A 12,206-nucleotide genomic window follows, 5' to 3' on the forward strand; every position below is an offset into this window, starting at 1 on the left:
GAGGTGGTAACATGGCAATCATGACATGCAGGTCATGTACGACATGATTTACATGCCATGCTCATGGTGCATTCGCGGCCGTTTCGCTAGCTTGATATATACCAAAATTGGTATTTTGCAACGCGACCGTATGACGAACATGAGTAACAGGTGGTAACATGAAAACCGTGACATGATGTCATGTATGTCATGCTTTACATGCCGCGCTCATGGTGCATTCGCGGCCGTTTCGCTAGCTTGATATACACCAAAATTGGTATTACTCGAAGCGACTGTATGACGAACGTAAATGAAAGGTGTTAACATGAAAATCATGACATGTACGACATGATTTACATGCCATGCTCATGGCGCACTTGTGGCCGTTTCGCTAGGTTGATATGCACCAAAATTGGTATTGCGCGATGTGACTGTATGAAGAGCATGAATAACAGGTGGTAACATGAAAACCATGACATGCATGTCATGTATGTCATAATTTACATGCCACGCTCATGGTGCATTCGCGGCCGTTTCGCTAGCTTGATATACACCAAAACTGGTATTGCGCGATGTGACTGTATGACGAACATAATGAGAGGTCTTAACATGCGAATCATGTTATGCATGTCATGTACGGTATGATTTACATGCCACTGTCATGGTGCACTTCCGGCCGTTTTGTTAACTGGATATATACCAAAATTGGCATGGCATGACACGAGTGCGTGATGAACATAAACGACAGGTCATGCATTGTATATACGAAAATATTCGTTTCATTGTCATGGTGTATACTAGATTGTGCATGCATGCGTGCATGGCAAACATGCGATATATGGTGGACTAGATGTCATGGCATGAATGATTTCATTTGGCTCAAAGACAAACAAGGTGATGTATGCAGCTCTTTGCTGGCTGCTTCGCATTACATCGATTCCCACAGTGCGCGGGATCTGCCGAATTTTTTTTGTGCCTTCAAACTTTTCTCTTTCTCACACCACTTCTTTTTTTGCAAGTAGGCAGCTGATGAGTTTGACCCGTAGACCTCATAGCGCACTGTATGCGCAAGAAGTGGCACATTGCTGGCTTCAGGCAGTTGATGATCTTCCAAGAACTCATTTCTGACGCGGGAAATGCCGCATTGCACAGTCACTGCCTCTGCTGCTGCTCTGTTAGGTACAGATACACCCGAGCAATCAACAGTCGCAGTGTCCGGAGCACTTGGTTCTGTACGGGGTTCTTTTACATCAGAAGCGCGAGTAGACGCTCGTAGGTGTCTTTACCAGCGATAGTTCGCGCTTGCGTTTAGCGATGCTCGTGTCACTCCGCGGCTTGGGTGGCGTTGGCCGGAGGTACGGCGGATAGGATGGAAAAACGCTGGGCACGCTACCTTGCTTCTACATGCGCCTCTTGGTGTCTCCTCGGAAGTCGCTTTCGAGAAAGTGGAGACTGCAGACAGCAGAATAGTTCCGACATTGAATTTGGCTGCCAGTTTTCCTCGATATCACTTTGAGCCATTGTTCCCTCAGCGTTGTCTTCGGGGGGATCTCGTGAAACGACACGTTGGCTCGACGTGCAAAAGGGCACGCAGCAATAACACATGTTCCGTAACCACGCGGCGTGCAGTAAAAACACAAAGAAGCACACCAGCACTTGGAAACCGACTGACACGCAGAGAGAGCAGCAAGGTACCAACGCCGGTGGTAGTGGCAGAAGGCTGTGCTACCTTGCACGAACCGAGCACGTGAAAACGAGAAAACAAGAGAGGGTTTGGCGGGCGCGCCGGCGCTCACACAGCAGGTATCTAAACATAGAGGAGGCACTGTCACAGTCTACTGCCTCTGCATTCACCTCCTCTCGCCCCCCCCCCCCTTCTTCTATTGTGCACCGGTTAACCGTCGGCAAAGTACACGCAGGGCTTGCATGCCATACTGCGTTATTACATTTTGGGGTGTATACTGCTTCCTTTGTCATGTCATAATGGTGAGCAATTGCAAGAGGAGCGCAGAAGATTCGAAAACGAAGACTGCGAAGTGTGATAAATGTGGTAAGCACTACTCGAAGCCAGCGACGGAAACTCTTAAGATATCACCTGCTGCACACCCACTTTATTAACGTGCCAAAGTGTCATCCTCCAAAGAAAGGTGGTCATGACAAAAATGCTGAAAGTGAGAATCCACCTATTTAGGTAAGTTATCATTATCTCGCTGTTAGCCAACAGCCGTCCATCTTCGTGTAACTGATCTTGAAAGTCAAGTCGCTTTTCAATTATGTCAGACATTCTTATGTTTCAAAAGGGTGGATTGTTGGTAATTCATATTCGTTCAAAAAGCTGGGTTCTCTCCACAGGGTCCTTGGTCCCTAGCAGAATCCCGGTTTGAGCTACTTGGTACTGGTTCATAACTGAGGGAACTTTGCATCCCTGAGTTTTCAGGGCTATGGCTTCATTGAATGAAAGCAGCAAGGCTGCGTGTCAACACACAATAGTAAAGTTTGTTCTTTTCTGTAAATTTCAGACATGCGAGCGCATTGTCTTGTTGCTTATTCTGTTCATGTTCATTTCTGGCGCGGCGCTGCTTCATCGTGTGGCTGCACAAACACAGCTCTCATTGCCTTTGATAAACCAGTGGTTTCCGTCACCTGCATAGTCTATTGCAACTTTTTTGGTATTTTATTTAACCCTCAGCTCTTACTTTTTGTGTGTGCGTGTGTAACTTCACTATACAGTGGTGCAAGAAGTGCCAGATTCTAATATGCGTTGTTTATTTCTTGACTAGTTCCTATTGCCGTTATAATTTACTCCTTAGCAAATAAAAGATTAATGTTTACCAATAAAAGACAGAGAGGAAATATATTAGAAGGCAGAGAGGGTGGCCTGAGCTAGTACGCCCTGGCCTGCTACTCTGCACTAGGGAAAACGCAACAGGAGAAAAACACACACACATACACACACACACACACACACACACACACACACACACACACACACACACACACACACACACACACATACATACACACACATATATATATATATATATATAAGCAGACATGATTACTAGCATAAAGGGGACAAGGACGCTAATAATCATCTTTCATCATGCTACATACCAACTAGCCCAACTGTCCGCCTTTCAGCATATATACCCTTTTCGTGATTGTAAAGCTAACATTCCTGCAATGCAGTTAGCCCAATTAATGGCAGTCAGTCACTTCTGCAAAGAGCGTGTTCAAGTGCGGTTTGCTTGTGCTGTGCCGTGGAAAATGTAGACTCAGCTCTCTTAACATAAACGCGCATAATAGACAAACCCCAGCATGTGCAACTAGGCCCTCTTCTTCACTTGAAGTACGACAAGTGCCGCCGTTAGTTGAGTGAATATGCAACGCAAAGAAGCACAGTCGTGGATTCTGAAAAGGGTCTAACAGACCCTTTTCCTAATCTGCAAGTTTACGTATCGGTTTACCAAATGTCTAGCATACAGTCCGTTAACACTGAAAAAATGCCCTTGTAGCATATGGTATTACTGTATGGTCGCATATTTCGGGGGAAATGCAGCTTCCAGCTAATGCTTGCACTCCCATGACAGCCAGCCTAGAGGACCCCGTCTTCTGCTGTGACGCGAAGGAAGGGCAGTCGCAAAATACTATATGTTCTAATGTAGGATACATTAGACAGTGCTCAGTTCGGGCTCCATGGTGGGCTAGTGGTTACGGTGCTCGACTGCCGACCCAAAGGTCGTGGGTCCGAATCCCGGCAGCCGCTGCTTTTTCAATGAATGCGAAAATGCATCAGGCCCAGGTACTTAGATTCAGGTGCACGTTAAAGAACCCCAGATGGTCGAAATTTCCGGAGCCCTCTACTATGGCATCCCTCATAATCATATTGCTACGTACCAGCGGCATCGCGGCCAAGGAGAAGAGGAGAAGGACGAAACAGGCAGACTGGCGCGTGCTGTTCGCGTCGGTTGTGCTGCTCGCCTAAGGTGAAAATAATACAGGGATACGTATCCCTCTGAGTTGGTGTCTTTTTCCGTAACATATCTGGTGGAGGTGCTGGGTTTTCCGACGCTAAACCACAACAATTTTTATTATTATTATTGTTATTTGTACAGTTCCGGCTGTATGCGCGACTGAAGAGGCGCACGCAGCGTCGAGTTAAGGCAACGACTAGATGAAACCTGTGGAGTACACTGGCGCAGCTGCCATGTATCCTAGCCGGGAGGCAAAAACTCGTGTCACTCTATTTCCTGCAGATGCCTGTACCGATGGTCTGTTTGAGGCCAGTATGTTGCTGTGCAATCTCGCATGGGTGACCTCAAGGAAGAGATCACATCAGTCCGCAATTATAGTATTATCGAGGGCTTTCACAATATATAACGGGCAGACGAAGAGAAGATGCCGTCCCTACGAGTGCGAGCGTCTTAATTACTCCCTCTTCCTCCTTGTCTCTCTTTAAACTTTCTCGGGATTTCTTCACCCTCAGCCACGCTGCATGTTTCCGGTGCAACTTTTTGACCAGTGTGGTCGCCAAAAGCACCTGCAATTTCAGGGCACACAAGTAGGCAGGCTTCGAGGAAATGCTGCCACACTGTCCATGGACGATGGCCACAGATGACGTGCCCCCCGTGTCCAGTGGACGAAGGTGAGAATTTTTACGCAGTTGCAAATGCACACATGTGATCTCTAGCATGCCTGACAGAAAGACTTAAGTCAAGATCAAACGCAAACAATGCCTCTCAAACAATGAGATGACCTTTTTAAAGCACCCAGCCAAAATGTTGATTAATTGATTAAAACATCACATCAAAAGCAATTAATCGATCAAAGGCTAAATTGATGAACGAGTAACGGTTAATCAATAAGAAATTTTATTCGACCATCCTTAACTTGCCATTTTATGTTGGCGCATTTCCTGGTTGCCTGGATATGAACTAGTGATGCAGAACTGTTGATGGTACTATTGATACTATCGATAGTTCAGTCACTATCAAACTATCGATGGTAAAAAAAGACTATTGATAGCGCTATCGATAATAAGTTTGACAGTACTACCCATAGCATAAAATCAACCGTGCGAACTCAATGCAGCATAAACTCGGTTCCCCCAAGTGTGGTAGCAGGAGGAACAGGCTCAATGGCAAGAATATTGACACGCTTGCGCTCCTTCACCAGAATTCTTGGCTGACACAGGACAATTAAAGGGGCCCTGCAACACTTTTCCAAGTAGCCATCGAGTGGCTTCATAAAAGGAGTTTATTGCCTCAAAAATCGACCACCGCAAAAATTTTTAGAATCCATCAAGTACGAGCGAAGTACCAAGATTTGTCGCACACTGCAACTGCTTTCTCTGTTTGCTCGTGCCAACAGGTGCGCTGGAAGCTGAGCAGGGAGGGATGGCACGGGGGAAAGAAGTTAATGTCACGCGTGCATCACAATCTTAAGGGGAGATGCTACTCGAAGACACTTTTTCTTTAATATTCACCCTAGAGCAATGAAACTTGAGCTGCTTATAGAACTTTTTATGCTGATTTCAAATATATAATTAGTTTTCTTGCAAGTTGCATACTTTTAGTTCTGCAACATGACAAAGTGAAAAACTGAAGCATTTTGCCCCCCCTCTTTTCAGACCTAAACTTCAATAATTTTTTACAATTGATAGTTCATAATGTTTCAAATAAAGTGCGGAATGCAAATAACTAATTAGGAAGTCCATACAAAATATGTACTAGACGTGAAAAATTTTAACGTTGGAAGTTCATATTTCTCCTACCCTAGTAAAAGTTTACATAACTCTTTTTTATTTTATAATAAGAATATCAAAACTTAAACAAGATAATTGCATTTCTCATACTTTGGAAAAACTTTGGGAAAAATTTCATGCAGATCTGAGCACCAGAAGTACCCGAAAAAGGAGGGGCACATTGACAAAAATGGCAAAATTTGTGTTTTGAGAAAAACGAGTTTTAAAGTCAAAATTGCATGTTTATTTATCAAAGATGTCATTGAATGCAATGAAATTTGTACACAAGAAAGAACAATCCTCCTTGTAGTGGCCACTGCCATTAAAATGCGCCAGCACCATAGGTTTGGCCCTCACGGCTCTTTCGAGCTGACTCCTCGACAAGAGATTTTTTTCTTCAGCGCACGCCGACGGGCCCTTGCTTCTCCTGTTAGTTTTTGAGACATTTTTTCCTGGCGTGTGCTGTCCCGTGATGTGCCAAGAGCAACCAGATCATGAGACGGGAGCACGCCAAGCTCTTCCAGAACACGTTCAAAACTGGAGTGCCCTCGATTAAACCAACATGTTCAGTGCTGTCATATCAGCAATCAACGAAGACTCGTCGTCCTGCGATTTTTCTTCGTCTTCGAAGAGTCCGATCTTTTTCTGGGAGGCACTCACATATTCGAATGCCGCGGCAAACTCGTCGGACGCATCGGCGTCACTGCCACTACGCCTTGCGGCAGCAGATGATCTTTTCGTGGTTTGAGTGTTCGGCTTTGATTTGCGCCGGCGTCCTCGAAATTTGTGCGTCGCGTGAAACTTCACAGGCCAGTGACCGCGCTTCCTACGGCTTTCTTCATCAATAACGGATAAGCACTCGAGAAAAGCGTTGTTCAGCTGCGCTGCTCGACGAGACACGGATCCTGCAAGTAGGCTTCACAGCACACACAGGCGCGCAGCGGCCAATGGCGGCTCCCGATCCGTACCACGTGATTTAAAGCCAGTCGCGGCGCTCGAAGAAGGCGGCAAAAGCGTGCTTCTCTTTATTATTTCTTGCGCTGCAGCAGCGCGGGAAACCGTTGTTATTTGAAGAGTGAGGCTCGGCTCTTCGCCTCATGCGGTCGACAATGGTGAGCGGCGGCGCATTATCAGCGGCAAGGTGCTCGAAGATGACACACTTTCGGCCTTTTGACAGCCACCTTGTGCTCTTTAGACGCAATTTTAAAGCATTTCCAGTTGAGTCTCGACATTGATTTTTTTTCTCAGAACAGTAGAGGTACTAATCTTAACAAAACAGGCGAAAACAAAAAATCGATAATTTTTTAGAAAACTCGTGTTTTTCGACCCGCATCTCCCCTTAAGCACATTTTTTTTTCTTCGAAAGCGCGGCTTACTTTCAGTGTGATTGCGAGTGCGCGCACGGGCATGTGGCGGCATCCCATAGTGACCACAGTAACTATGCAGCTCGTGATGCTCAAATTAGCCGATAGCTGTAATTTTGGGTACGTGGTGCAGTCATTAGGGTTTACGGCATCATTTGTTGAAAGAAGAGGGAATGATTTCTAGATGACTTTAAGAATTAATCGTAACTTCAAGGCCGCGTGCTCTCCGAAGCCTCAACTACCCATCAACATAATTTTCTGACCACGCTGAAAAGGTGTTGCATGGCCCCTTTAAGCTGAATTGCTCAGGTGTACAGGAAATGAGATCATTACATTTGACGATACTGTGTGGCTTCATATTTATATTGCATCTTGTGATTTCAAAATAAAAAAACGCCAGGCCTGCGCGGAGCGCGCAGCACAGTTGCAGCAAAAGCTGGAAGAGTGGCCTTTCTAGAGTCTGTTCCAAACTCTCTTGGGGAAACTAATACAAGTACTCATGCAAGGTATCCACTACGCCGCAAATCATTTTTGTGAAGTAGGGAAGCACACACTATGCTATTATTCATCTTTCTACGATTAAGTGAGGTACCCGTTACGCATCTGTAAGGCTCACTTTGATGATGCTGCATCGGGCTGATGACGAAGAATTATGGTTGAGTGCTTTATAGTCGGTGGGAAGCTTTAAACCACATGCTTGTTGTGCAATTAGCATTGTGTGACATCTGCTTGTCATTTTACTCTTCTGTCACGCTATCTTACACACGTTAACGCGATTCCCTGCCCGACATGACGCCTGTATAGGGTATTTTTGCAAAACAGTTCCGAGTACCAGCGTGGCTCTGTGGTAGAATACTCGACTGCCACGCAGAGGGCCCGAGTTCAAGTCCCGCCCTTTTTCATTTGTTTCATTGTTTCTTATATCGAGCGATAGTGAATACGGACACTGGCGGCGGCAGCGGCGGTGGACAACTACCCTGCTGCCGTTGTGATCTGATAACTGCTTTCACTGTAAAATATCAAGAAATAGATTTGTTAATTATAAGGTGTAAGTGCTTACATTTCAATATGGATTTATTGATGGATACACTCCTGTATTTTCACTGTTCAAATAATTTCTATTTCACGAAAAAAGTGCTTGTAAATTAGGTAAACTGAGTATTGCTGATAGTAGGCTATCGCAAATGCTTTTTGGCAATATCGCCGGCCAGCAACTGCATAACTATTCACAGTATAGTAATAATAGTAATGTCGGTAATAATACTACCGAATGTACTGTCGATTGCACTATCGGCAATACTATCAATTGCACTGTCAGCAATACTATCGATAGTTCAAACAAAACTATCCATGCTATCAATAGTCGATTTGCCGATAGTTCTGCATCACTAACATGAACGCATGAGTGTCTTCGTTGCCCGTAGCCATTGAAGTGCTGCCTTGCTAAGCACGTGGATTGGGAGAGAGGAGAAAAAGAAAAGCAGGGCGAGGGCTCCCGATTTTACAGCAAAAGCTGTTATGAGATCATTTCAGCGGCAGTTTTTGGCGCCGTAGTTGTCCGCCGCCACCGCCGCCGCCGGTGTCCGTACCCACTATCGCTCGAAATAAGAAAAGAAACGAAATAAGAAAAAATGTCCAGGATGGAACGCGGTTCGAACCTGGGCCCTCTGCGTGGGAGCCCAGTGTTCTACCTCTGAGCCATGCCGGTGCTTGAAACTGCCTTGCAAAAAGACGCTATACAGGCTTCATGTCCGGAAGGAACCACATTAACGTAGCTCAGCGGTAGAGCATCAGACGCGTTATTCGAAGGTCGCAGGTTCGGTCCCTGCCGGCGGCAGGTTATCGTTTCGTCCACTTTACTTTCTTCACATTTATATTCTAATTACTACAAGTAACACCCCCTATACTTTCCTTGGCATTGCTGTCTGTTAGTTCTCATTAATATTGTGTCTAACAAAGAAAAACGAGTCCTTAAAAAGTAATCTTCTTTCCTTCACATTAACATATGTAATTTAGTGTGGTAGAAGAGTGAAATAACAACCACGCATCACACAACGCGAATTCTGTAACCAGGCGTCACACAATGCGAATTGCGCAACGAGCGGGCTGTTGGATGCTTCCAACCCATTACAAAGGGCTCTGCAATAATTCTTCACCGTCATCAGCCACAACATCAACAAAGTGCACATAATGCCTTACATATTTTTAGCGGGTACCACGGCTCTCCGTTGAATGACGAAAAATGGCATAGTGGTTGCTTCCCTACTTCACAAAAATTATGATGATTTATAGCATAGTGGGTTCCTCACAAGTGCACTTGCATTGGTTGCCAAGGAAGCCCATAAGCCCATGATCCATTTCCTCAGGGGTCTCAATAAAGTTCTCCCCCCCCCCCCCCGTCTCTCACTTCAATGTATGTTATATTGCATGGTGGGAAAGTGAAATAGCGACCGGGCGTCACACAATGCGAATTACGTAACTGGTGAGTCGTTTAAAGCTTCAAACCCATTACAAAGGGCTGAGCCACAATTCTTCATCGTCAACAGTCGTCACGTAAACAAAGTGCACATAATGCCTTACAGATGTGTAGCTGGAACCTCGCTTCTGCGCAGAATGACGAATAATGGCGTTGTAGGTGCTTCTAAACTTCACAAATAGTACTGTGATTTATGGCGTAGTGGGTACCTTGCTAGTGTACTTGTATTAGTAGCCCCAAGAGAGTTTACAACGGGCTCTCGAAATGCCACTCTTCCAGCTTTCGCTGTGACTGTGCTGCGCTTTCCGCGCAGGCCTGGCATTTTTTTAATGTCTGCCATTAATTATTTTGAAGTGTTGTTAAAACACAAGGGCAATAAGATTTGACATATTATTCTGAGAGACTCGGTGCTCTGAAATGCTTGGTAATGAAACATTTTTACAATAAACCAATGGTCATTCGAAGAAGGGGATCTTAAAAATATTCGTTAATTTGAAAAAAATTGTTAATCTGAGGTTTGTTTTAACAGGATTTGACTGTAATTGGTTGCTGTAATCATTGAAATTTAATAAAATGATCAGGAACCACCTTTTTTGCAGAGGTGTGACCAAGAGAGTATATATTAGGGGTGTGCGAATATTCGAAATTTCGAATATTTTTCGAATAGTGTTTGCTATTCGATTCGATTCGCACTGACATTTTACTATTCGAACTTCCCAAAAACAAATGCAGTCAACGTCCGATTGAAAGTGACCCCTTCAGGTTTTCAATATGCTTCACCTCATTACACTCTCGTACTTGCGGCAAAGCTGCCTTTCAAGCTCCGTTACCGTCGAACTTAGGCAAGAGACAGTCAACGTCCGATTGGAAGTGGTCCCTAGATTTTCAATATGCTTCACCTCATCACACCCCCGTATTGCGGCAAAGCTGCCTTTCAAGCTCCGTTACGGTCGAACTTGGGCAAGAGACAGTCAATGTCTGATTGGAAGTGGTCCCTAGGTTTTCAATATGCTTCACCTCCTCACACCCCCGTATCGCGGCAAAGCTGCCTTTCAAGGTCCGTTACGGTCGAACTTAGCCAAGAGACAGTCAACGTCCGTTTGGAAGTGGTCCCTAGATTTTCAATATGCTTCACCTCATCACACCCCCGTATTGCGGCAAAGCTGCCTTTCAAGCTCCGTTACGGTCGAACTTGGGCAAGAGACGGTCAATGTCCGATTAGAAGTGGTCCCTAGGTTTTCAATATGCTTCACCTCATCACACCCCCGTATTGCGGCAAAGCTGCCTTTCAAGCTCCGTTACGGTCGAACTTAGGCAAGAGACAGTCAACGTCCGATTGGAAGTGGTCCCTAGATTTTCAATATGCTTCACCTCATCACACCCCCGTATTGCGGCAAAGCTGCCTTTCAAGCTCCGTTACGGTCGAACTTAGGCAAGAGACGGTCAACGTCCGATTGAAAGCTGGTCCCTAGATTTTCAATATGCTTCACTTCATCACACCCCCGTATTGCGGCAAAGCTGCCTTTCAAGCTCCGTTACGGTCGAACTTGGGCAAGAGACAGTCAATGTCCTGATTGGAAGTGGTCCCTAGGTTTTCAATATGCTTCACCTCCTCACACCCCCGTATCGCGGCAAAGCTGCCTTTCAAGGTCCGTTACGGTCGAACTTAGCCAAGAGACAGTCAACGTCCGTTTGGAAGTGGTCCCTAGATTTTCAATATGCTTCACCTCATCACACCCCGTATTGCGGCAAAGCTGCCTTTCAAGCTCCGCTACGGTCGCAAATGTATTAACTCAAGAAAACGCTGGTTCCAATATGGAGATGAAAGATGTGGCAGAGTTGGGGGCTCAATTAATGCTGTTTTGGACCTGAAATTTGGGCAGGAAGTCCGAAAAATCAGACGCCGAAGCTTTTTAGCATCCAAAATTTCAGATGTTCTTATATATCGATGTCTACGAGGCAGATTTGGAACACCGGACTTGAAGGGAGCACACCCTTGTCCGCCACATCAGTTGACCTTCCACAGAAGTTAAAAGAGGAGGAGAGGCTGAGGAAATGGCATCTCTGCCTATCACGTGTAAAGTGTTGTCGGCAACACTTTGGTTGCACCAAATCATGTACATAAATACAATTCGGCCTCTACATTGTCTCATTCTTGATAAGAAAGACAACTATGAAATATGACCCCACCAGCGCTTCATCAACCTAGCGAAAAGAAACACTTTCAGGTTGCTATCTCACAAGAACATACTTAGGGATTCTCTGCAACGTTTTCTGTAATTTCACTTCGAATTATTCGAAAAATGTTTGAGAAATATTCGAAAATTATTCGAAATTATTCGATTCGATTCGCACTCAATCTTCATTATTCGAATTCACTTCGCACCCAAAATTTTGCTATTCGCACAGCTCTAGTATATATGTCTTCTGTGTGCCGAGCTTATTGTCATCACAACTTGCCATTCTGCATCAAGAAAGCAATCCTGTAACACGCAGTCCAAATGCACTTGAGGACAGCACCGAATGCAGCTGCTTTGCTTTTGAGTGGTTGAGCAACAATGGAAGGAGAAGTGTTACACATGCAAAGACAGTGAATTCATATGGCAGCGTATATACCATCAAGGTCTGAATGAAGGAGACATTT

The 12,206-nt window shown here is 45.1% G+C and overlaps 2 protein-coding genes and 1 long non-coding RNA gene across 3 annotated transcripts in view; 1 reads left to right on the plus strand and 2 right to left on the minus strand.

The window, feature by feature from the left end:
* LOC119388290 (protein SEC13 homolog) overlaps nucleotides 1–12,206 on the minus strand; it is a 492,033-nt gene that overhangs the window by 207,808 nt on the left and 272,019 nt on the right.
* LOC119388291 (disintegrin and metalloproteinase domain-containing protein 11) overlaps nucleotides 1–12,206 on the minus strand; it is a 483,088-nt gene that overhangs the window by 82,568 nt on the left and 388,314 nt on the right. The window lies entirely within an intron of this gene.
* The window catches only part of LOC119388298 (uncharacterized), a 50,432-nt gene continuing 42,818 nt past the window's right edge, over nucleotides 4,593–12,206 (plus strand). Inside the window, exon 1 of the long non-coding RNA XR_005182677.1 lies at nucleotides 4,593–4,624. This is a non-coding gene — a long non-coding RNA (uncharacterized LOC119388298). The remainder of the gene's footprint in view (nucleotides 4,625–12,206) is intronic.

This window comes from Rhipicephalus sanguineus, chromosome 3 (genome assembly GCF_013339695.2).
Source record: "Rhipicephalus sanguineus isolate Rsan-2018 chromosome 3, BIME_Rsan_1.4, whole genome shotgun sequence".
NCBI lineage: Eukaryota > Metazoa > Arthropoda > Arachnida > Ixodida > Ixodidae > Rhipicephalus > Rhipicephalus sanguineus.